At 38.3% G+C, this 26826-nt stretch overlaps 1 protein-coding gene across 1 annotated transcript in view; it reads right to left on the bottom strand.

Annotated features, from left to right (window-relative positions):
• Window positions 1-26826, bottom strand: part of LOC135712932 (facilitated trehalose transporter Tret1-2 homolog) — a 400438-nt gene that overhangs the window by 348109 nt on the left and 25503 nt on the right. The gene's annotated exons all lie outside the window — the stretch shown is intronic.

Raw genomic sequence — 26826 nt, 5'->3', positions numbered from 1 at the left:
TGTGATATTACCAAACTGAACAAGAATGTAAACATGTTGTACCACGAAATAAAGTGGAGAGCTTCAGCTGTCACTATAAGTGAAACGTTTCAGCGGTTCATGAAATATTTCTAAAACTACACTGAAAGAAAAGTGTCCGAAATTTAAGGTGAACAGGGTTTATTTGATTTTTTTTTATTTGTACTAAAATTGAAAAATGCCATGGGCGCTATGTTGAAAAAAAAGATTAAGATCCAAAAAGGCCATTTTTTTGCAAAACATGTGTATGATTGCCCACAAAATTTCATGCAAATCGGAGAAAGTCGAGTCAAAAATTTATCTATTTTTTTGCTATTTATCTGGAAATGCTCTATTTAAACTTCTTCAACACCACAATAATACCTAATTTGTTACATGGGATGGTTACTCCATGGTTGATTGATGACCGATTTGTTTTTCTTTAATCAAAACTAATTGGGATACTAAATATCGACCTACATGCGTTTGTCTAATAAAAACTGTGCACCAGGGATGTTTCGGACGCCTATTAGGATTGGTCAACTGTATATAACAGATCACAGCTCCAGGCTCCCCACAGTTCTTTCGATTCGTATTGCGATCCTCAGCAACTGTGCCAAATTTTATTGAATTTGGTTAAGATCTAGATTTGCAGGAGAGCTTAAAAATTTGTATGGGGAAATGTTTGGGAAACAGAACAAAGGTATAAATTTGCTTGACAAAATTCCAAAAATTTCTCAATGTTCAACAAACCTGTCCCACCAACCTGTTAGATTAAGAAAACTATTCAGAACAACTTCATCAAACACCGTAAATCGATTCGGCTTCTGTTCAAAAAGTTATTTAAAAAAAAAGTAGAAGTGTCTGTGCCTAGAGGCACGAATGGCAGCTTGACATAGGACCGCTAGTGGACGGAACAAATATGTCCTTTAGTTCTTTTAATTGATCGTTGGTTGTTGAAGTTGGAGGGTATGGAACGAATAGGTACTAATCGTTATTGCCTTTTGGCGCTCCTTTTATTTTAGCGCTATTTGTTGATATTGCTGTTATATTTGATTCAGTGAATGGAGAACTAACACGAAATGCATAAACATGCTACCAATTGACGTCTGCGGAAAGGCTTAGAGCTGGATGATTAACGCAAGTTTATTATCTCACGGAGACTCAATGACCCCAAAGCTGCTATTGGCACTGATTGATGATCTGCTCCATGATTCAAAAATATTTCAATTTTGTGAACCTGTTTTACCCACTATCTTGAGATCTTAAGGTTCAATTTACTTTGATGCATTTTTTAAAAATTCAAAAGCAGTTTTTTTCGACATTATTTTAGATTGTAAAAAGCTCGCGTCATTTTGTGTAAAATATCAAAAGGAATCGAATAGTGCGAGCTTTTTGCAATCTGAAATAATGCGTCGGAAAAAACTGCTTTTGAAATTTTCCAAAAAGCATCAAAGTAAATTGAACCTTAAAACAAATCTATAGCGTATAAATATAGTGGCCCTGAAAAAGGCCATTTGGGATCCAAGATATTTACATGCTGGTAATTTCGGGATGGCATTCTTACACCATTGCACAGCGGTTGAAATTTCCCAGGTGATCAATGTTGTAGTCAGCCTAACAGACGAAAGATAGTGAAGCTGCTCCGAGAGCCACCGATGTCCGCGTTCTTCAGGGTCCTACCATTTTAGATCGAAGCGATAAAACTGGTGTCCTTGGGTATCTTCCTGGCTTTCCTGGTAGCAGTATTACGCAGGGGATCATTGTAGTCAAACTCAGTTGTGTAACGTTCGACGAATGTCGTTGCCGTTGGTGATGTTTCTCATTTCGATGTCCGCGTCCACTTTCTGGGTCTTCCAAATTGGTGGGGACAGTCGTCACCCAGAGCTTAGGGAAAGGTCACTGGTCATGTTCACTCAATTACAGTCTGCTTTATTCTTGCAGAACAGCTAATTAGGACCCATCTTTTTAGAGTATTTTTCGTCAGAACGTTCCTAGTTGCAAGACGTGCACCGACCAGCATTGAATTGGATTGTTATGAAAGAGCAGCTACCCAACAAACAATTTTGGCTGCAGATTAGCTTATACAGCCAAAATTTGCCTTATGCAGCTATTTTTTGCCTGTATAAGCTAAGCTGCAGCTAAAATTGTTTGTTGGGTAGCGCTACTTGACTCTTACACACCAGTGTAAGTCGATGCCGACCGGATGACGGAGGCCCAGTCATGCTCTATTGCGGGAAACCTTTCTTCCGGTCGATGTGGGTGCATTTGTCGCGTCTTCGTATTGGTGTAATGCATGCTGTTACACTCATACGTCGTGTCCGACGCTTATCTATCTGTTGCTCGAAAGTAAATGACGAAGAAAACGATTTGGCAGGTGTTTTCATTACCGCTGCTTTTCTCCTTCCTTCCATTAATTGGTGAAATGGTGAGCGGTCAACCGAGCGGAGAGCTCGCTGTGAGCATGCGCAATGTGTCGTGTATTCGATTTGCGCTCTATCGTTACGTCCTTGTTTGGGATTTTTCGTTACATGTCTGAATTTGGATTTTTTTTTTTATGTGACCCCAGTATATAAATTAACGTCAAAACTGTCGCCTGGTGCTCCGTGCATACCTGCAAGCATACATGTACCCAGTAGGTATGCGTGGAACACATGGCCATACATGAAAAAATATAACATAGAGCTAAGAAGCCTGCGGTCTTGATCTTGCGGAAGTTGTTCTGTATAGCTTTCTCAAACTAAATCCCTATTTTGCAATTCTCATGCAGTTATAAAGCTCTCCCGCAAATCCAGATCGTAAACAAATTCGTTCAAATTTGGCACAGTTGCTGGGGACCTCAATACGAATCAAAAGAGCTGTGGAGAGTTAACCATCTGTCAAGGATAAGCAAATAAGGTAGCGGAATTAAATGGAAACTACTAATCCTTCTCTCTCTCTCTTTCTATTTCTTTATACGGGTATTCCACTAAGCCGCCAACATACATCAGGATTAAAGAGCTTTACTAGACTCACCAAAACTTCAGTTGTGATTAAAGATCTTATTGGAAGTTACGTAACTTCGAACAGGTCTGTAAACTCAGGAAATTTCAATAATTATCAGGAAAATTGCGGGAACTTCAGAGATGTTCCAAGATTATCAGGTAAATAGTGAGAACCTTCAATAAGTTCAAAGAATTAAGAATAGTCTAGAGAACATCATAAAAGTTTGAAGAACTTGATAAAAATGCCGGAAATTTCACAGAACTTCCTAGAAATTCATGGAATTGCAGAAAATGTCGGGAAGTTTTGAGATCTTTAAAGCAGTTTATCAATTACAGAGCAATTCCAGGAACATCAACAGAACAGTAGCGAGAAGCTCAGGAAAGTTTCAGAATCTTCAAGAAAGATTCGAGATCTTCAGGGTGGTCCACAAAAGTTGAAGGAACGTCAATGATGTTCCGAGGCAGGGTGCCTTCCATTCATTTTGGCCAAAAAAATGTTGTATGAAATTATGGAATAATAGGATATTATGATGATATTTGGATTGTGTAAGCAACAAGAACAGATTGTGAAGTTTGTGTTTGGCACATAATACCTGCCAACTGCAATAAACGATTTTTTCAATTATCTTACTCACTCTTCGATCTTCACTCTTCGCGAAGAGGCGATCAGAAAATCACTCATTGTGACTCTGTCAGCGCCTAATTCTGACGGTTTTTTTTTTTGTCAAACACAAACTTTACAATCTTTTATTGTTACTTACACATGCAAAATATCATCATAATATCTTATTCCATAATTTCATAAAACATTTTTTTTTCACCCAAATGGCAGACACCCTGTTCAAAGGAATGAAACGAGAAGGAGAAGATTCATAAACTGACTGCAAGCTAGAAAGGTTCTGTAAAATTTTGGGCACTTCAAGGAATAGACAACTTCAAGGTGATTCCATCAGCTTCAGGGAAACTGCAGGAACCTTTAAGAAATTCTTGGAACTTTAGAGATATCAGGATAGGAACTCAAGACACATGTCCAAATAATAGGGAAAAATTATGGAAGCTATAACCAAGAACCTTAGGAAAAGTTTGTCTTTCAGAGAGGCTCATAGATCTTAAGGGTAGTCAATAACTTCATGAACGTTCTGACTTTCGGGCAAGTTGAGAGATCTGTGAAGGTCAGATTAGAACAGCACCATGAACTTCAGAAAATATTTCAGAAACTCTAAGATGTTCCAAGTGTTTTTGGTAAGTCCAGCAAGCTTCTTAAAAACTCAGAAAACTTTAGACATATTTTAGGAACATTACAGATGTACAGATAATTTCTGGAAGTTTAAAGATTGTTATGGCAGTTGCATTAATGTCAGGGCAGTATCAAGAACTTCAGGGTAGCTTTGAGAGCATCAAGGAAGATCAGTGATCCTCAGGGCAGTTCAACTAACTTCAAAGAAATTGACGGCACTTTGCAGAAGCTCAAGGAAATTACGAATACTTTAGCAAAGGTAAGCTCAGAGAGCTACAGAGAACTTTCATAATTATATGTAGTTTCATTATTTTCTGGGATGTTCCTAGTATTTCGAGGAAGATCAGAGGCTTTAGCGCTATTACATTAGTTAATTGCAGTAACTTTCAAATAGTTTCATTAAATATTCCGAAATTTTCAGAAATCTTAAACATAATCCAGGATTTTCATGAATATCAGAAAAAAAAATTGTGAAAGTAAGAGAAGTTCCAAGAACTTCTAGAAAATTAAGGGAACTTCAGGGAAGTTCAAAGATGTTACAGGAAGTTCAATGAGCTTGACGGAAGTATCGAGCAATTCAGCAAAATTGTGGAATCTTTATGATAGATCAATGAACTTCAACCCGAGCAGGAGCAAATAACCTAATTCTGTTTCGGATACCTAAATTTGGTGTTGATTAGCCTGACATAAGAGGTAAAATACCAAAGAATAATACCAAAAAATTGCATGCAAAATACTTTGTTAATAACAAAAATTTATATTTTGATGCCAAAAGAATACCTGTTTTCATAATTTGGTATTGGAATGGTATTGTGGGAACATTTGTTTGGTATTTTACTTCTTATTTCGGGGTAATTCATACCATATATGCGGTGGGTTGTACCGTCCACACACCACTTTTTCTCGGCTGATCTTCAACGAATCGAGCTGATTTTCTGTAGATAACTAGTTTTTGGTTGACACTAGACAGATACAAAAAATCAGTGTAATTTGTTTGAGGACAGATGAGAAACAGCAGTGGGTGGATGGTACCACAAACCGCATATATGGAGAGGGTTCTGGATTCGATCCCACTCGGGAAGGTAAAGCAAGGAAAATTGTGAGAACTTTTAAAAAGCTCTGAGAGATTCTAGTGATGTCTAGAGAAAATCAATGAAGCTCAGAGATCTTCAAGAACGTCTAAATTGTTAAAAGATTAATCATTATGTTTCGGCTTTTCAAGCTTCTAGAAAAAGTATTGATTATAGTTTTATCATTGTCAACGTTTCGATCCAGGGGTAGGATCTTCACCAGGCCTAGTTGTAGTTTAAGATCTTAAATACCGTAAACCGCCCTAATTCTGCGTACCGCCTAACTCCACGCATTTTAAATCAAATTAATGATTTATGTCAATTAAATGCTATGTTGAGCCTGAATTGTCGATGTGTGGCATGCTTTACTGTATGAAGATATGTATGTGCTGCGTTGAAATGAACAACAATAAACATCCTGTGTCGCGTAGAGAAAACGAAAATCACTTGCGGATCCTGTCAGTCGCCATTTTTTCGCTGCGTTCGAGCGTTTGTGCTTAGAATGTGTTGTATAAACAAGACAATTTTTTTTCTTTTAAAACGTGTTGCTTGCAGTGATATAGTGTACACTTTGAGTCTCGACAGGTATATTTAACATATTTCAGTGGTTATTTGAATAGTGACATGCATATAAAGTGAAATACAGCAGAAAATCTCTTGCGCGGAATTACGAATCTTTGTTTTTGACTTCGGCTTAATTCCTAAATTGCTAATTTAATAATGTGTTTACTTTTCAGAACGCCGTCACGGAAAATATGCAGTACTCACTGGAACATTTATCAACAGCACTGGCATCAATCCGGAAGGGTAACCGGATCTGTCAGGTATCTCGTTCCAGTGGAATCCCGGAGAGCACGCTGCGGGATAAATTGAAAACAACCTCCCAACAAGAGAAACCTGGAGCGCCCACCGTTTTAACATACGATGAAGAAAACCGCATCGTTTCTTGGGTTTTGGATATGGCCAAAGTGGGATTCCCTGTCAATACCCAGAAATTGACCGCATGTGTGGCACATTACGTTCAAGGAAGACAAAGTTTAAAGAAGGCATTCCGGGAGGAAAATTGATGCAGCTTTTTTTGAAACGTCACCCAAACATAGCTCGACGACGACAGCACCGAGCTGCTGTATCCGAATGCCAGATCAGGCACTGCACAGTGGTCCAGAATGCAGATTTAGCTGGAATGATATGTTTTGAGCCTGAAATTGAAACTTTAGACTAAAAGTCTCCTCTACAAAGTTGTTCCTTATAGTTAGGCCCTCATTTTTATGACATTGAATTCTAGGGTGGTTCCTATTATCATTAAAATCAAAAATCTAACTTTTTTGTTTGAATAAATTAAGGTATACATTCTTGGGCAAAGTTATAGCTGAGCTAATTTCAAGCAACTGTGGTGAAAATAACTTTTTTGTATCTCTTAAATTGGCCAATTTAGAGCAATTTTCTTGAATTGAGTTAGGGTGGCTCTCAAAAAAACAGTTTTTTTGCTCTATTTTTCTTATTTCGAATTTCTCAGCAAAGGTGTCTTCAGATAACTTTTAGATCTTAATAAGGCGCAAATTTTGGCTGCACAAAGCTTGTCAATATCTTTCGCCGATCAAGAGTTATTGATTTTTTTATACTAAAATTATGCACTTTTCAAATGTTAATATCTCTGGTTGGGGCAAACAAAAAACAAGTTTTTTTGCAGCATTTGAAGGGCGTATGTTATTCTCAATAATATGAAAAAGTTGGAGGTATGTTATTTTTTAAACTCGTATAAAATCAATTTGAATTTATTCATATTTTTTACTATATTTGACTATATCTTTTTTATTAGAAGAGATACAGGCAACAAATTCAGCTATAAAACATTCGTCTTAAAGAGTTTTAAAAGTCTCTAGAAGATGACTTTCATGATAAATTTCAAATAAAAAAGTTATTGCCAAAAGATGGATTTCATAGGACCACTCTAATGACAAATTTATATAAAATGTGCTAGTACATTTGTTTCAATATTTGGACATTTAGTGTCTCGAAGAAGTTTTTGTTCTTAAAAATTCCCTTCTTTTGGTGTTTGCAGACGTCAGGGTGGTCCTCAAATTAGGGAATTTTTAAAACTAACTTTTTTGTTTTACAAAATATAAACATGTGTTGTTCGAAAAAGTTGTAGTTAAGTTACTTGCAAGCAACTTTGTCGAAGAAAATTTTTTTCTATCTCTTAACGTTCTCATTTTAGAGTAATTTTTCGGAGTTGACTTAGGGTGTTCCTGGAAAAAATAGTTTTTTAGCAATAACTTTTTTATTTGAAAATTCTCATGAAAGTTATCTTCTAGAGACTTTTAAAACTCTTTAAGACAAATGTTTTATAGCTGAATTTGTTGCCTGTATCTCTTCTAATAAAAAAGATATAGTCAAATATAGTAAAAAATATGAATAAATTCAAATTGATTTTATACGAGTTTAAAAAATAACATACCTCCATTTTTTTCATATTATTGAGAATAACATACGCCCTTTCAAATGCTGCAAAAAAACTTTTTTTTTGTTTGCCCCAACCAGAAATATTAACATTTGAAAAGTGCATAATTTTAGTATAAAAAAATCAATAACTCTTGATCGGCGAAAGATATTGACAAGCTTTGTGCAGCAAAAATTTGCGCCTTATTAAGATCTAAAAGTTATCTCAAGACATCTTTGCTGAGAAATTCGAAATAAGAAAAATAGAGCAAAAAAACTGTTTTTTTGAGAGCCACCCGAACTCAATTCAAGAAAATAGCTCTAAATTGGCCAATTTAAGAGATACAAAAAAGTTATTTTGACCACAGTTGCTTGAAATTAACTCAGCTATAACTTTGCCCAAGAATGTATACCTTAATTTATTCAAACAAAAAAGTTAGATTTTTGATTTTAATGATAATAGGAACCACCCTAGAATTCAATGTCATAAAAATGAGGGCCTAACTATAAGGAACAACTTTGTAGAAGAGACTTTTAGTCTAAAGTTTCAATTTCAAGCTCAAAACATATCATTCCAGCTAAATCTGCATTCTGTACCACTGTGCACTGGTTTACGGAAATTAAAGGATACATCCAAGCGGAGGGCCACGGATATATTTTAAAGGGTTCATCGAGAATATTTAACATGGACGAAACCGCAGTGCGCACAATACCAACTAAATAAGTGGTTTTAGCTGGCACAGGAACCCGTCATCTTCATGTTCGTGTTGGCTATTCCGATAAAGAGTCCTGCTTTATTTGCCGCAAACGCCTCCGGAACATTAGCGCCAACTCTAATGCTATTTCCATAGAAGCAACGGATTCCCGGAGAAATTTTCAAAAAATTCAGCTGGGAGAACGGAAATGGAATGGATGAATAGGGACACGTTTTATTTGTACCTTCGCGACGTGTTCCATCCATGGCTGCTGACAGAGAAGATTGCTTTACCGGTTGTAGTATTTGTAGACGGCCATAAAAGCCACGTGTCCCCCTTCACTACGGAGCTGTGTCTGAAAGCAAATATAATACTGATATGTCTACCACCCAACATCACGCGAATTACGCAGCCACTCGACATTTCATTTTTCCGGCCATTGAAATCTTTTTGGAATCAATCATTAACGGAATGGAGAATCGATCACGGAGGTGAAATACTTCCAAGAAGTGAAATCGCACCTCTGCTTCAAAAGGCCATTACAAAGATGGTTCATTTAACATCAACCTTGGTGAATGGCTTTCGGCGAACCGGATTGTACCCTTTTGATGTAGACGTAGTCAACTACGATTCATTGGTAACAGACAATAATAAGACATCGAGTCTTGAACACCACGAACAAGGAGCTTCCACATCGTATCCACGATCAAACAATGATTTCGTGAAGGAATTGGAAACATACTTAACACCTGAACAGCAACAACGTTTCCAAGCAAATATCGACACGGGAGATTGGGCGCGTCCGATCCAGGACGCTAATTTATTCGTTGTATGGAAAAAAGCAAAATTAGGAATGGAAGCCAGTTTTGTGTCATCATCCATGAATTGTTATTTTGATGATTTTGAAAACGAACCCCCATTGGAGGGTTTTGGAGTCGACGATCAGAAATCGAAAAGTATTCCGTTTTGTTTTAGGTGTGCACCAGCTGTTCAAAAATACGTAACTTGTTTAAATTGTATTAAGACAACACCCTTGATGTATCTACACCAAGCATCGCTAACTCACAGGAAGAGGCTAATGACAGTTTCAGTGAATCATTTAAGAAGCCAACATTGAAGGTTCCTGCCCGAAAGATGAAGAAAGGCCATCCGCCGTCGGTAGCCACGAGCAAGGCCTATAAGGATTATGAGGATAGAATTAAAAAACAAAAGCTGCAGGAAGAAGTGGAACGCCAAAAGAAAAAGGACCAGAAAATGCTCAAGAAAAAAACAGAAGGAAAGAGAAATGTTAAAGAAGAAATTCAATCGATTGCTTAACAGAAGAAATGAAGAGCAAAATTTTGTAAAGATAAATTCCAAACCAGGTTACAAACATTGTTTTTAAAGCTCAGGACCAAGTAAACCTTTAATATCGAATTATTGAGTTATTTTTCATAAAGACAGGTGTTTTTTTTTTCATATGGAAGAATCAACTAATCAATAGCATATTGTTGGCTAACTTTAGACATTCCCTTCTCCCTCGTAGCAATTTTTTCTTTACTCTATACATGGTTAGTCACAACTTGTGGAAGCCCCCTCCCCTTTCCCCTCAAATGCTACGTCATATATGGATCGTCCCTATGGGCGTGGGATATCCCTTGATGTAAGACTAAGTCGCAATCACAAAAGCGCAAAAAATCTCTCAATTATAATTATTTTTAACGTGCACGGAATTAGGATTCATACTTTTCAAATGCGCCGAATTAGGCACAAGTACATCGGAAACAATTTCCGTTTTAAAAAAGTTTTGGTCGTAGATTTTGGTTGTGCTTTATTTTTCTGACATACTTTTATAATCGGAAACAATTTCCGTTTTTAAAAAGTTTTGGTCTTAGATTTTGGTTGTGCTTCATTTGTCTGACATACTACTATAATAGCACTACTTTCGGGTAAACGTAGTTTATCGCTAGCATCTATGATATTTTTTTTAATACTTAGTTGAATTTTCATATTCCTTAAATGCGCAGAATTTGGGCAGTTTACGGTATGTGTTTTTTTTATTATTAGAGAGACTTTTAGCTAATGGCTGGTTTGTCACTTATCTTAAAGATGTTTCTGCTGAACGAAAGAGGGTACAACTTTATATCCCCTGAAGAAGTCCAAGGACCGAAACATCTGACATAATACATCTTAGCGTTTTGATTCACAGTTAAACTACAATATCCGAGCAATTTAGTGTTTTTTTTTTAATCATCATCATCATCATCATCATCATCATCATCGCCAATAGTGTGAGTTGCGCAGTTCTTCTTCTTCAAGGCTTGATACTTTTATGCGAGCGCTCCTTGTAAAACTACTGGAAATGATTATCCTGAACAGGCTGACGAAATGTACCGTATGCGTGATAATGTTTGCACCAGCGTACAAATAAGGTTCCCGTTTCACCTGTACATACAATGTCTTGGTTTTCTTTGCATGCACGTAACCTATAGCTCATACCGTAGTAGGCTGTGTATAAAAGAAAATGATTTACTTAGTTTGACAGTTGCACCATGACGAAGTGGCAGCGTGTTCGTTATTTGACCCACGCGGTAATGTCTCAAAAAGACATTTCAATCGCCGGTGGACCGTCAAAAGGGTTTTAGACCGAGAAAAGAAAGCACGACTATCCGCAAAGGTGGCCACAGGTCGTCCGAGGTCAGCTCGGGTTCCGAGGGTTATCGCTGCTATCAAAAGGAAGATTCGGGTGAATCCAATGCGTTCAATAAGGAAAATGGCAAAGGAACACGGGATCAGTGAGTTTACGGCACGGAAGATCGTAAAGGAAGATTGTGGGGCGAAGTCGAGGGCACGGAAAAAAAAACTCACATGATTACCATCCGCATCCGGGAGCTACGAGTCGAACGATGCAAGAAAATCTTGAACTTCCTTAAGCGAAAAAATCCGGTAATCCTGTTCACCGACGAGAGCATGTTTACCATCGATCCCGTATCAAATTCCAGAACCAACCGGTATATTAGTTCTCTTCCGGCAAAAGACGTGGCCCACGAGCACAAGAACGTGTATCTGATCAAGCATCGTGCTAGCATTATGGTGTTTGGATTGGTGGCTTCCGATGGCAAAAAAAATGGACCCGGTGTTCATTCCAGAAGGCGACAAGGTCAACACGGAGGTCTACATCGGTATTTTAAGTAAGTATGTTCTTCCGTGGATCAAAGAACAGTACCGTGCGGGACCGAAATCCGTACACCTAAGCACGAGAGAATCATTGACGGTCAATACTAAATAATGCTATCACATTATGCTCTGTATCACATCTTTTTCCTATACATCTATCCTTATTTTACCATTATTTGCAAACACCAGGTCTTAAAATAACCTTTAATTATTATAAAATAGTATTTAAATTGCACATATCTTGAATCAAAATCCGTACAGCGTTCTACGATTGAATCAAAATCCGTACAATTTTGAATCGAAATCCGTACACTGTGTTGAGGATGAATCAAAATCCGTACAGTCATGAATCAAAATCCGTACATGAATGTTAATCGATGCAAATAAATGAAAAAAAAAACATGTTGCTATCTTGAATAAAGTTTTTTTTTTTAAATTGCTTGGCTAGGAGTCCAAAACAGCTATTTTCGTTTAAATACACTAGTTTACAGCATATTGATACTTTGTAACGCATTTCCCATGTAAAATCGTGCGCTGAATCATGTAGTCAAAACAATCTCAGTAGGATAGTTTTGGAGATATAGCTAAAAAATGAAATCTCACTTAAAAAAACGTGTTTACTAAAACACTAATATCTCCAGCTGTAATGAAGTAATATTAATTATTTTAACGCCAAATTACACGTGATAAACTTTGATATCGATCGTTACAATACTATTTTTCCGTGAGAGTAATGGTAGAACCACTATAAACATTTTTATTTACGTTGCTTAAAAACTTAGCAGAAATTCAATTTTTCTTAGGAAAACTTAAAAAAACATACTATTAACTAACAACAATAACACTAAACTCACTGACAATTGATGTTCAAATTATCGAACGAAGCATTTCTTACCTCTAATTTAGCGTTAAAATAATTGATATAATCTCACTACAACCGGAGATATTTGTTTTATAGTAAACAAACTTTTTTAAAGTGAATTTTCATTTTAAGCTGTGAGATACTGTCCTACTCAGATTTTTTTCGACTACATTGTTGGATTCAGTGCACGATTTTACATAAGAATCATTCGTCAAAGGTTCAAGTTCATTTTTTTTACCTTTAATTTTTTAACTAGTGATATCAGCGTTAGATTAATTGATGCTCCAATCGATTTAAAGGAAAGGTAACTGATTTCTTTTTACTTAAGTCACCTGACTGTTCTAGATTTTTATGCTAACTAATATCATGTTTAAGGATTCATTTCCTCCAAATATACCAGTGCTTTGGGTTTAATATTCTTACTAGAGTTTACCTCCGATCACAACTTCGAGGTCTTTGAAATTTGACATGTGATAACGTGCAATATGCGCCATACTTTGGAACTTGGGGGTACTCGAGCTCAACGCTACAAAACATTATTAACCGGGACTAAACTGGGCGGTGTAGCATGGACAATGTTGTTGAATCAATAATAGCAAACTGAAGAGAAGACTGCCGAAGCATCTTTAATACTCCGATAATGGAAACGCTCCACCAACCCACTGGCATCAAGCGATAGAATAAGCGGTTCCTAAGATGGTAGCCCTATAATGGCGGATAAGTGAAAAAAAAAAATTACAACCATCTTAGAAACCAACAAAAATAAAAAGACAATGAACTGACATCAAGGATTAGTTTTTTGTTTTGTGCATGAAAAATAAAATTGGTAAGTTAACGACTATAACTTAATTTAATTTAAAACGTCAAGCTTCATTGCTTCTTTTCCGCAGCTTTCTACTGCTTCTTCTTCATTGTTGCCATTGCCTTTTCAAATTATAATGCTTTCTTGCTTCCAACTTTCTTTCCTCTTCTTCCTCTCTCGCTTTTTCTTTTGTCGTTCCTCAATCCTTTGTTTCTTTGCGTTCTCTTTATCAATTTTCTTCCGCTCTACTTTCATGTATATTTCCGGCCATTCCTCGCTGCTGGCTACTGCTGGAAATGCTCTGTTGCCCATTTCTGTCTGCTCTCTGTAATTTGTATATGCGTGTTGGTGATATCCTGTAGGGGAGCTGCGTTGTTTTCCTTTTCGGCTGGTTAATGACGCTCTTCATTAAAAGATATTAATAATATAACATTTACAATACGAATAAAATAAGAGAGTAGCGATTCAATACGGCATCTCTTATGGTGGTGAATGGAACGGCAAAATCCCTGGATGCTTCTCGGTAAGAATTCCCCGCACGCATCATTGCCACAGTCTTCTTTAAATCCTCCGGCGTGTACTTAGCTTCCATGATCTGCTGAAAAACATTGGATAAAGTGGAGTCGTCATTGTTAATGCACAAGTGTACGGATTTAGAATCAGCTGTTATATTTGGATCGAAATCCGTACAGTACTAATTTTGATAAATAAACACCATATGAATGATCCATTGCTTAGAATTGAGATATAAAACGATAAACACTTACCTTACCGATCGACCTTCAGTAAACTACTTGCAAAAAACATTTAAATACGCTTAAAAACTGGAAGTATACCCGAAAGATTTTCTTAGAAAATCGTTAAGAACGCAACCGATTGACAGAAATGTCCGACACGTGATAAGGTTTTTATTTTTCTTATTTTAATTGCATTACATACTGCTTAATTGTTGACGTAAACATCATGCTAATGCCTGAATGAACATGAATATGTGTTCATGTATAATATTTGCATTGTTATGATGCATATAAATAAACAAATTCAACAGGGTGTACGGATTTCGGTGCTGTACGGATTTCGGTCCCGCACGGTACGGTCCGAAGCCAAATGTTGTATTTCAACAAGATGGGGCTCCGTGCCACACCTCGAACCGCACTCAGAAGTGGTTGAAGGAACATCTTCCGTTCTGGACGAAGGATATGTGGCCGCCATCCAGCCCCGATCTTAATCCGCTGGATTACTCAATATGGCGCGTCATGAAGGCCATGGCCTGTTCTAAACACCACCCGCATACAGCAAGCCTCAGACAAACATTGACCCGTACTTGGAGAGAAATGGATCCAGACTACATTATTAGAACCTGCCGTGCATTCTGGAAGCGTGTGGAGGTCGTAATTGCAGCAAGTGGAAACTCGATCGATGATTAACTTAGTTTAAGACTCTGAGAAACATCCCCCCTTTGAATAAAAAAAACTCGAAAACGAAATGTTTTAGATTTTTTTTTAATTTCGACATTGCTCAATGATGCAAACATTACCACGCATACGGTATAAGAGAGTGATTATCGAATTCCACAAAGTAAGATCTACGGTCAATGTGGTCCTGGGCACTCGATACATCATGCAACACTCCAAATCACATGAGGATTCATGCAGGCATTGATTGCTGGCAGGCAGTCAATTTCACTGCCCAAGCCACAACCCCAAGGGTACCTGGAACATGTTCAGATGTGGTTAATGTGGTCCTGGGAACTAATCTTTTCTGCCAATGGTCTCGTATTTGTATTTTAATGTGATTTGATGGAATTTTACGCAATTGCAATTCTAGCAACTTCCCGAGGGACCCCGAAACATGTCCGTATGTGGCCAGTGTGGTCCTGGGCACTCAAATTGTCCGTGTTTGAATTCTCATGTGAATCGATGTGACGTATGATAAGTTGATAAGGCCTTCGAAAAAGGTTCAATTTTAGAACTATTTAGTAACAATTAGGCTAGTTTCCTACATCGCCTTCGTTCCAATGCCTTCCACGTCATCAATGTAAGGTCACGCTCCAGGTCAGATTTTCCATTACTCTGATACGCCAGAGCAAATTTGCAGAATGTGTACACAATTAATTTCAACACTTTCATTAAAATAGCAAATCACCGTTCTTTCGACGCCGCCAACCGTCTCGCAACTGACTTTCGCTCGGGGAAAGTCATAACGCTCGTCGTCGGTCACTGGCCGCTCGGTTCAGTTTAGTACGACCGCCACAAACAGAGCTTTCCAGCTTCTGCACGAGGAGCAGCTATTTTGCCAGTGGGAGTCAGCAAATAGGTGCCAGGAGAGCGTTTGTTCCATCACGGTGTGGCTTGCTGACTAAAGCCCAAGAATCCTGCTCAACTACACCGTATACCTACTGTGACGTAAAAACTATTTCTACGGCACTTTTTCGCTTTGTCTTTATACGGGTTCAATCCGTTGGGGTGTGGGTGTAGCAGGTAGCAGTTTCCTGCTTGGAAAAACAAAAGTAGTGTTCGCTGTGAATTATGAAGCCATTGTAACTCTCTGCGGACTGTGAAGCCTGACTCGGTTTGGATGCTGTAAATTACAGGATTTTTTTTTATTCGTTATAGAGCTGAATGGGTGATCTTTCTAGGGCTTTAAGAAAGATGTAAATTTATGGCTCCGAAAAAATGCTGAAATTTGTCAGGACAAATTTTAGAGATCCTTAAGAACAGCGTATTGCACTTCACTGGTAGATTTCATATGAGCATTTTGATTTAATACTTTTTGAAGCGTGAATGGGCATTCATTATACAGGGTGACTGGTAATTCGTGTTACACCCGAAAGGAGGTGAAAGTAGACCACATTTGCTGCAAAAAATGTGTTATTGATCTATTTATTTTACATTGCCGCTTTTTGCTCGGGCACTCGTGAATATTACCAAAGCCCACCAAGGAGTAAGCATTGCTTGGCTACTATGATCAACCTTTGTTTACTAACCACTCTATTCAATTTGCGCCTCATGCTTACTTTGAATCAGTAGAAAATTAATTGCTCAATAACTCGGTAAGGTATGATTTTTCGACCAACATTGGCATACATTTTTTTCAAATGTGGTCTATTTTAGCCTCCTTCCGGTTGTAACGCGAATTACCGGTCACCCTGTATTTATCACACTGTCTCAAAAAATTTAAGATTGCAGCAAAATAATACACAAAACCTCCAAAGACCACGGTGGGTGGTACCGTCCCCCACCGCAGTTTCTCGGATGTTTTCCAACTGATTTAGCTGTAACTAGTAACCAACAGAAAATTAGCTCAATTGGTTGAAGGAAAGCTGAGAAAATGCGATGCCAAATGTGGCTAATCAAGGGAAATTTGCTCTGTGGTGATACTTCAGTACCATGCTTGTCACCAATGGTGATCAACCGGATCGTTTCAACATCAATTTCAATCTATTCTAACTAGCTCCTGAGTGAAACCATTGAACTTTGTGAGAGATTTTGCTCGTAAATTTACTGCCATTGACCTAATGCAAACAACATGCTGATTGCAGGGGTTAGTTCCTCCGTTCCACTCAAGAGAATAAACACAAGGCATCCTTTTCAGATGGGAAAATCTGCCCAATCATTTGTTATGGCTTTCGGAAGAATGAAAGTGGAAAGCATAAAATCGGTTTTTCGATGGCCCTGAGGAACATCTTTTATATCTATCGTGATTTAACTTGTGATCTTTTGTGATCAAATAAGTATACACGACAATTTTTGATGAAGCTGGTTGTCACCATTGTTTTCCATATTTAAGTATAAATTAATCAGAGATACAGCTTGACAGAAATTTTCAAAACTAGACGTGAAGATTATCCGTTGACATATAAGATAGGAAAACGTTGACTCGGGAAACTGACGGCTATAAATTGAAATTCTTTTGTTCCAGTCAAGCTTTTAAACTTTTCAGCAGCTGTGGAAAACCTACAAACACGTCAGCCTTCGCATTTCACCATTAATTATCGTGCAGAACAAACAGAGCTTCGGAACGGGAAAAGTCAAAGAAGCGAAGTAGGATACTTTCTGTTGCACTGCACAGCACAGCACGAGAGCGAGCGCGACCACGAGGAGGATATTCAAAGCTACCGTGTGGACGACCGTCGGAAAGAAAGCGCTCACTGCAGCCTAATGGCTGCTAAAGTATAAAGCTAAAGCCAGAATGAGACTAAGGCACATATTTGCCCCGAGCGTTTGTGCCATGTGACTGCATTTATTGCTCTCATTTTGGGCTCATTCCTTTTCGGAGCAGCAGGCGATGCGCGCTGGCTGTCCCGACCCCGAGGCAAGGAAGTAGGCTTCTTTTTTATGATGCACTAAAGCTCAACGGCGGGTGTCATCTGTGGGGTTTGGGAAGCTTTTGGGGGGGGGGGGGTCTGAGAAATTGAGAAATTTAATAATGAATGAATTTATTTTCGGACGGAGAGTTTTCCGATCGACAATAGGCGAGAAGCTGGGTGATAAAGCGGGTATTTGGTTTAATTAAAAAACTTAAATTTGGCATGTCTTGCAGTGAGCTAAAAATAATCCTGGAACGGCGTAAACGTGGAAAAGTAGAGAAAGCCGTTTTGTTAACGTTGAATTTTTGCCAATTGGAGCCGGTACGGAAATTTTTGGTGTGCCTCAATGAGCGAAGGATTTCATTCAGGAACGGGGCGAGACTGGATGGCGATAGTTATCTAGTTCAATGTCCTCAGCTGTTACCTATCCACCCATCCGGCCTAAAGGTCCTAGCAAGGGCACGGATTCCATTTACGCTTGGGCGAGCCAGCCACCAAAGGACACGGGTGAGAAAGCGAGCAAAAAATGTCAAACGTTTTTAGCATGTCGCAGAAAAGTAACTCAGGCAGAGTTCACCGGAATGGAACCGAAATCGCATTTGCCTTCGTTATGCTACATTTAGGCCCGACCGGCTCCGGGTGGTAGGATGATGAAAAAAGGCAATTCTGGTGAAAGAAGTAGATTGTATAAGGCAAATAAGGAGTACCTAGTAGATGACGACGTCCACGACGACTTTCGGGGCAAAGTTGGTTTGAGTGGAAAATATTTCCCGTGCAGAATGGAGGGGAAAGTGGAGAGCGTGGAGTAAGCTAGTGTTTTCCGAAACAGTCAATTATTTACACATTCCGGTGTTTGTTCAGTTGCATGGTGGTAGATGGCCTCTGTAATTCAACTTGTACTGAAATGGATTCTGAAGGTTTTTTCAGTTAATTTATGTGGTTCTTCGAAAATTTTCTCTCGCTGTTAATTTCCCATTCAAGGAACTACGCTCCGGGAAGCCCCTAAAATGATTCAATTGCTTGACGTTATAACGCGTCAGTTATGCTAAAGCATGTACATTATGGTGGGTCTAGTTTGTATGGCAGATTATAAACTCATGCTCTCCATTGCTCTTTCGTTTATAAATTTACACATTTAAACTTGCATGATATATGACGCTCCATTTATGTGCATCATAATACCAGAAATTTACACTACTTTTTCGAACTGTGTATGTGTAAACGCTCGTAAATGCGTAAACTCCTTTTAACTTAAATGAACTCAGATAACTTATAATATAATATCAGCCCCTACTAGTGTTTTGTTACTCGTGATAGTGCCTTCGATATCAAGTTGTCGATAGTTTACTGTATTTAAACATCATGCTTCATTGTCCCTTCAATACCCCTTTTGGGAATTAGTGACAGGAACAATAGTTTCATGCCTATACACTACCAATGAGATCAACCCAAATTTGAGTTCAGTTTACTCAAAAGTCACAAAAAGTGCAGGACCTCAGCGATGATTAAATTTTCCTCATGTTTTCCTGTGGAAAACCTCAAATCCTGCCGGAAAATGAGGAAAATTGACGAAAATTTTACTCAGTCTAGAAGTAGTACCCATAAATTGAGTGAATCCAATCTTGACTTTCCACATATTCGGGATTATTTTCATGGAAAAACCTGGAAAAACTCAGGACATATAACTCAGCGCTGAGTTCCTGTTCTTTTTGCGATTTATAAGTAAACTGAACTCAATTTAGGAATCCTGATGAATGTGGGCGTCTTAGTGGAATACCTGTATAATGAGAGAGAGAAGGATTAGTATTTTCCATTTAATTCCACTTCTTTATTTGCTTATCCTTGACAGATACGCGTATTTCGTCTACAATGTGCAGACTTCTTCAGTGTCTTGTACTAATACTCGAGAAGTCGAGAAGTCGAGTATTAGTACAAGACACTGAAGAAGTCTGCACATTGTAGACGAAATACGCGTATCTGTCAAGGATATGCAAATATAGTAGTGGAATTAAATGGAAAATACTAATCCTTCTCTCTCTCATTACTCAATTTAGGGTCTATGTCATTGTCCGTGTTGACTTCTCTGAATGCCCAAGCATTAGTGCAGATTTTTGATTAATTTCTAAGAATAAGTGAGGTACGGTCGAATATGTACGCAGTTTTCATGCACTTATACTTATATTTTATTAAATTCTTGTACTCACACTTAAGCATTCTATCGAACGTCAAACAGGTATATAGGATTAGCGCAAAACTTTGCGTTAATTATAAGTATAAGTGCAAGAAAACCGTGTACGTGTACGCACACCTATACTAATAATTTACCCAAATGAGCAAACGTCAAAGAAGCCTATAAGTATAGAATGACGACATGTCAAAATTGGAACAACCCAGAGACGAGGTTATGTAAGAGACGCACGGAGAGAATAAAAGTAAATCTGGTTGCACGGCCAGCTAATTTCTTTTTCTGCAAGTTTTGGCAACCAGCAATTATGTGTTTACTTCAAGTGACTTTTAATTTGAGCGATTGTCCCGGTAAAATTAATACTATTTTAACCGTATCGGTAGTATCGCTATTCAATGGAAGTATTTGAAGACTCATTTTTTGACTACTCTGAGTGAGTTGGAGGCGAACCAGCCCCAGGCTGAAAGCCTCCCTAATAAAGATAAATCGAATCGAACTCTGAGTGAACCAAATATAACACATTGGAAGGTATATTCTGCAGAGCGTAGCACAATATTATTCAATCTGCGATTGTAGCTTCCTTTCATGTATGAGTGAAATCGCTCTTTTGAAGTCTTTCACAAATTTAACTATCTTGAAAAATTACACCGATCTTTGCAACAGAGCCTGTGCAGATGTATTTCGTTGTGCTGGAGCAAATATTTTGTGAGAACATAACGAGAATATAACTGGTGAATAACAATAATATTTCCTGTCCAATTTCACTTTTCATACGCAAACTTAATTAAAATTATTTAAATCTCAACAGTTAACCAGCGTCTAGGTCGGTGGGATTTTTCTGAGGCATAAAAATCTCCGGTCACGTCTTCCTTCGGAAGGGAAGTAAAGCCGTTGGTCCCGGCCCATGTGTGTTGTGAATGGGTGCGATATCCTACGCAGGTGTGGAAGCTGCCTTCCTGCACATTCGATTGCCGTCAATGGATGGCAATCGATGTCCGTCGGTGACTGGCACTAGATTGCGGAACAGAGACCGACGTTAAATAAAGGAAAAGAAGAACCAGCGTCTGGCTGAAAATCTCCTTAATAAATAAAGACAACCAACCTCAACAATTAAATTCAACCCCAATCTCAATACTTCCCATGCTTTTCTTCGTGAAGCACTCGTGTTTATTTACGTTGCTCGATTGGAACCGCGTTTGACAGTTTGATTGGAACTTTTGGCTTCAGTAACATCGTCTCTTGAACAACCGACTATAAGGTGATCCAAGAGACGTTTCTCAGTGGAACTGACAGCTAGAAATCAAGAGTGTGTGAGTGATCTGGTGTTAATGGTGCTGAATGTAAACATAAACAAAGCAGAAAATTCATATGACAGTGAACTGTCAGTTCTACCGTGATCTGTCAAAAGTTCTTGGTAAACAAAAAAGTCAGCTGATCGCAACTGTCTCGTGGACAGCCTTATTATTGTCGACGGCATGGAAAACGTCATTCAAATCGAGCAGAAGACTTGCCAAATAGCAGAGATGACAGCACTCTAGATTTATCCACTATAGCTTCTTATATTAAGAGTAGGGGAGAGTGACCAAAATTAGGTTTAAACCCTTAAAAAATACAGAGACTTCAAAGCACTGTTACATTTTGTTGCTTCCTTTTTAGGTTTATGTTACCCTATATTCTCGAAAAATTCACAGGCAAATAATCTTTCAAAGTAACTTTAATCAATATTCAACTAGTAAAATATGCTGCTTGGTGAACCCTGTGTGCACCATGTTCATTCGTTAAGGATTGAGAAGGGATCATTGAGAGCAATCATTTCCACCATCATCAAAAATCGCGCCCATACAAGACCCTGAATAAGGCCACCATCTCCGACGCACCCCACACAGCGTGTGGGGTGGGTCTTTGTTTGCAGTATCTCCACCAATCTCTTTAAGCTAAGCGATATTTTGAATCATCGTCGATTGGAGTTTTCCACACATTGAGGCTGTCACCAAACAGGACGAGGAAGAACCTTCCGCTGAAACGGATGAAATGGATAAACACTGAACCGTTCCAGGCAGAGCCGAGCGTGTAAAACCGCATAACCGAACCGGAAGGAGATGGGCTATTACACGCCGGCGATGAGTTTGTTGTAAAACCGCAATAGGCACCGTCTTCGTTGGTCGGTAGGGTCGTGTGCCTGGGATAGGTCCCTATAGGGTTCACGAAAATCTTTTCTTGCTCGTTCAGAGCCAGAGCTAGGGCACAGAAAAAATCTTTGAAAAACAGCGATCTATATCTGCGTCGCTCATGTATGCTAAATATTGGAAGGAAGAGCACGTAAATATGAAGAAGCTTTTATTTAGTCGCCTACTTGGTTTTGGTGTGTGCTTTCTTGAGTGTTTTCGGTCGTATTTTCATGGATTCTGCCGTTTCCCTCTGGGTAAGCATAGTAGTATAAAACCAATCCAGCAGCGCTCATTGGATCCCTTGTGGACACACGCTATAGGGTTTCGTTTTCGTTGTTATAAGAAATCCGCAAAGCCGACAGGGCATCGGAAAGCGGATACAATAAATTGCGATATTTCTTCCCTAGTTAGCTTTCCCCTTCCGCTTGGTGTAGGGAAACCACAACATGGGTGGCATTTAGAAGAGTTCCAGAAGAATACTTGTGGTGGGCGAGGGGAAGGACCAGACGGTACAGATAAACTTTATGATGTGTATTTTTTGGATTCCGGGTCTGTTTGAATTAAAGATGGGAAGCATGTGTTTGGTATGGGATTTAGGAAATTTGTTTTTGGTATATGTATTGGAAATGGGGGACTTTAATTTCCTCCATCACAGTAGCTACCTAAATAATGCTTTGGAACATGTGCGAAAGTTTATACCTAGTGGCACTAGATGGTACCTGTGGTTGAATTATAAATGTTCAGGCATTGACGAAGCTTACCATTAGTTTATTCGAGAAACCTGCCTGAACATTTGTGATATGTCTCTAAAAAGTTTTCCTACAAATTCCGAGGATTTGGGATACGTCGCAGACCATGAAGATTCACATCATCCAGAATGGCACCCACGGAAGCATTATAGGCACCTCAGGACTTCAAGGGACCGTAGGAAAGCCTCCCCCGATAGTTCCAGTGACTCGGAACAAGCCTCACAAGAAAGTGGCATCGCGCTCAGTCGCTGTTCATCTCCGTGCTCGGATTGTTGCAAAGGCTGCCATCGTCGTGTGGATAGGTGCCGGTGTCGATTGAAGCGAAGAGGCAATAAATCGCAGTACGTCCTTTGGAAGCGGGATCTCGGCCGGTCGTTTGAAGTGCAGTGTAATTCGGTGGAACTGCCGGAGGCCATCTCCGGGAACTTTACTCCCTCTCGTTGGCAGAATCAGGAGGAGAAACGTCTCGAACGCATGCTAAATTTCAATCATCCACCGCAATATCAACCACCACATCCACCGCTGCAGTATTCAGCGTATGTTCGATATATTCCTGTAGCTGCCCCCTGTTATGTGAGATGGCAGATGAATCAATACGGCGTCCTTCAGCCGGTTGGATGGTATCAGCTATTTCCAAATCAACACAGCTACCAAATAGTGTACCCTGTTCAGCGTAGTGTTAATCAGCAATTTTGTCAATGTTCGCAGTTCTCACACATTTAAATTAGGAAAAAAAATTTTTTTCGGAAATTGTACAAATAGCTAAAAACATAGGTTAACAATAAATTACATTAGTAAAAATTAACAGAAACTTCTATTGATTAACTGTCACTATTGCATCGAAATTTTCAGATTGCAAGCACTGTTGCTCGCAGTAGAAAACGGTTTCACAGGATGGTTTTACCCAATATGTACTGTGAAACCGTTTTTTTAGCTCAATCGGCAACATTCTCAAAATTCAGTGTTCTTCTACGCTCACTGGAAACATTCCTACGCATAGATAAAAGGTCGACAAGCATCACAATATAAATAATACCTGAACAAACCACAACTCGACACATCTCCAATCAACGAAAATAAAATCGACTTAACACTTATTCTACAAATGGTTAAAACATCACGTTCTTCGAACTGATGCCTCCGGTAAAATGTGTAACGGTAAATTGGAATTTTTTGAAAAATCAATGCTCAGTAGTTTATCGCTTGTTATAAAATCTAATGAAACCGAATAAATCTTTTAAGTGTGTAGTTTCAAATGGCACCAATTTATTTGAAATTCGTCAATAGATGGCTGAGCTATGATTTTTCAAACATTGAAAGTTTTGCATTCAAAGTGTTTTAATGTTACCGTAAAACGAGGTAACATTGATAGTTTTTTAAAGTATTTTCAAAATATTTTTTACAGCAATGAATATTTTTCAAATTGTTTTTCTTTTTTAAACTAGTATTGAGGATCCTAGAGTCAATTCTTTAGTAATATGTTTAACGGAAATCAAAGCATTTGCACTATTTTTTTAAGTTTTGTGACCGAATATCAGTATTTTGATTTGGGGTTCCTTTGATAATACTCGATGAATGTACAAAAATGCGTGAAACTCATACAATTTAGTTCAAGTAATATGAAACTTTGAATGAGTATATAATCAGAAAGCATTATAAGCAATAAGAATACAATCCTGATGAATGTGGGCGTCTTAGTGGAATACCTGTATAATGAGAGAGAGAAGGATTAGTAATTTCCATTTAATTTCACTACCTTATTTGCTTATCCTTGACAGATACGCGTATTTCGTCTACAATATGCAGACTTCTTCAGTGTCTTGTAGTCGAGTATTAGTACAAGATACTGAAGAAGTCTGCACATTGTAGACGAAATACGTGTATCTGTCAAGGATAAGCAAATAAGGTAGTGGAATTAAATGGAAATTACTAATCCTTCTCTCTCTCATTATAATAAGAATACAACATTAAATTTTTGATGGCAATATCGTAAGTACATTTCATAAGTGATGGTTTGAGAACTTTTTCAAACATACGAAAAACAAGAAAATTGTTTTTAATATATTATATAATATGTAACACATACTATATAAAAACTATATACAATATCAACGGAAATACCATAAGCTACAATATGGAATCAATGTTTCCAATTCGGAAAAAGCACAGAGAGTAAATTTAATCATTATATTCTACCATCACAGTTACCCGTATTATCATAGATACCCCGTTTTACGGTTCTTCATACGTGAAGTTTAATGATTTTCAAGGTAGGTTGGAAATGCTATCTAACATGATGCTTTAGTGTGATAATTTATTAGCTAGAGAATGGCAGTATGAAAATTGAATAGAAGTTGAAAATGAGCGAAGGGCAATTAATGCGACAGTACTAGTCAATCGCACATTCACGGAGATTTAAAGTATTTCATCAAATATACAGGCAAAAAAGTGGCAAATCTCCTCGTACATTTTACGAGTTAGGTAAACGCACATTTTACGAGTTAGGTAAACTCGAAGAGATTTGAAGCATTTCTTCAAATCGACAGGCAGAAAAGTGGCAAATCTCCTCGTACATTGTACGAGCTAGGTAAAGAAGTGTGCGTTTGACTAGTACTGTCGCATTAATGGCGCTTCGCTTATTTTTAACTTCTATTCAAGTTTCATACTGCCGTACTTTAGCGTTCCTATCCGAGGGGGACAACTCTATCTACGATGCAGAAAATATTGTGCTATGCTGTGGCTAGCTGCGCGCACGCTGAGTAGATAGAAAGAAGATTGATGACGATTCTGAAGATTTCCTGCAAAAAGATGATGCTCGATGCAAGTAGATGCAACAAATGAAAGAAGATTTTTCGAAGATTGATTCGCTAGTGTGAGATTTGTTGAGCATCTTAACTTGAGATTTAGATGTGTCGCCCCCCTCGTTCCTATCTACCTAACCTCTTCAAGACCATTCTCTAGCTTAAAAATTATCACACTAAAGCTTTATGTTAGATAACATTTCCAACCAACATTGAAAGTTTTCCGTTACTCATTTTACCGAAGACATCGTGTTCGGAGAGTTAAAGTGCTTGCAACAATACCCCATTTTCATACTCCTCCTCTGATCCTTCCCTAAACAATTATACCCCTTAAAACCTCGAATAAACCACGAGTAATCGATCCACCTCTACAAGACGTAGTATCTAGTTATTCTCGTTAAACTACAAACAATTATGTATCGGCTCCGTAAAGCTAACACAATTGTCGAAGGCAGAGACGATGTTCAATAAGAGACGCGCGAAAACTGAAACCAAAAGTTCCAATCGAACCGTCAAACGCGGTTCCAATCGAGCAATAAGGCTATCCACGAGACAGTTCTCGCGTCACTTTTCAAATAGACCAATGTAACATATCCACCATTTTGAGAAAATCGAAGTTGAAGCATAGAGGTAACTCTAAGACTACTGGGTCCCGAAGAAAATCATTATTATTTTTGGCTCACTCAGTACCAGAACAACGGTCCCAAGCAGTCCCAAGCTATTTCACTCACCCCTGCATGTTCTGCATGAATCCACACACCCCTGATGTTATCTGTCAAACTTTCATAGCGAATCAAAACAAACATAGTGTAGTAATAGAATTTCAACTAGAATAGGGCACGTTAATCGTTTGCTTGGGACCAATAGGCTACTAAAGTGGTGAGCCAATATAAAATCGTTAGTTTCGTATTGATTGTTGGTTGAAGTTCGACAGATTATTATTTTAACTGTTTAAAAACAATACATTTTGCAATACTATTTTTAATGTGGTCAGTGTATAATAACGTTGAAAATTCAGAAGAAATTGTAAAATCACAATTTTACTATGAATTTCATGCTACAACATAGAAAAAAACACATAGGACTTTTTGACAAGTCGAGTTGTACATCGGACATGTTACATTGGACGATTTTTCTCAATGACATAATCAATCAGTGTTACATTGGACGTTTTGTCTACATGATACTAGATTCCCTTTCACAGATTTCAGAGTATAGTACCTAACTTTAGATTGGCCCCGCCTTTGGAAAATGAGCACCAATCATGTTAGACAGTCCGAATGACCGAAGTAACAATCATGTTGGTTATCGGCTCTTACCTCCTTCGATTGGCAGTGGATATCATCCGCCGACTCCAACACTGCTTGGGGGG

The sequence above is a fragment of the Ochlerotatus camptorhynchus genome, unplaced genomic scaffold (genome assembly GCF_037179485.1).
Source record: "Ochlerotatus camptorhynchus isolate MF236.1 unplaced genomic scaffold, CSIRO-AGI_Acam_v1.1 ptg000040l, whole genome shotgun sequence".
Classification (NCBI taxonomy): domain Eukaryota; kingdom Metazoa; phylum Arthropoda; class Insecta; order Diptera; family Culicidae; genus Ochlerotatus; species Ochlerotatus camptorhynchus.
The sequence above is the reverse complement of the archived record's forward strand: the minus strand, read 5'-3'. Positions and strand labels throughout refer to the sequence as shown.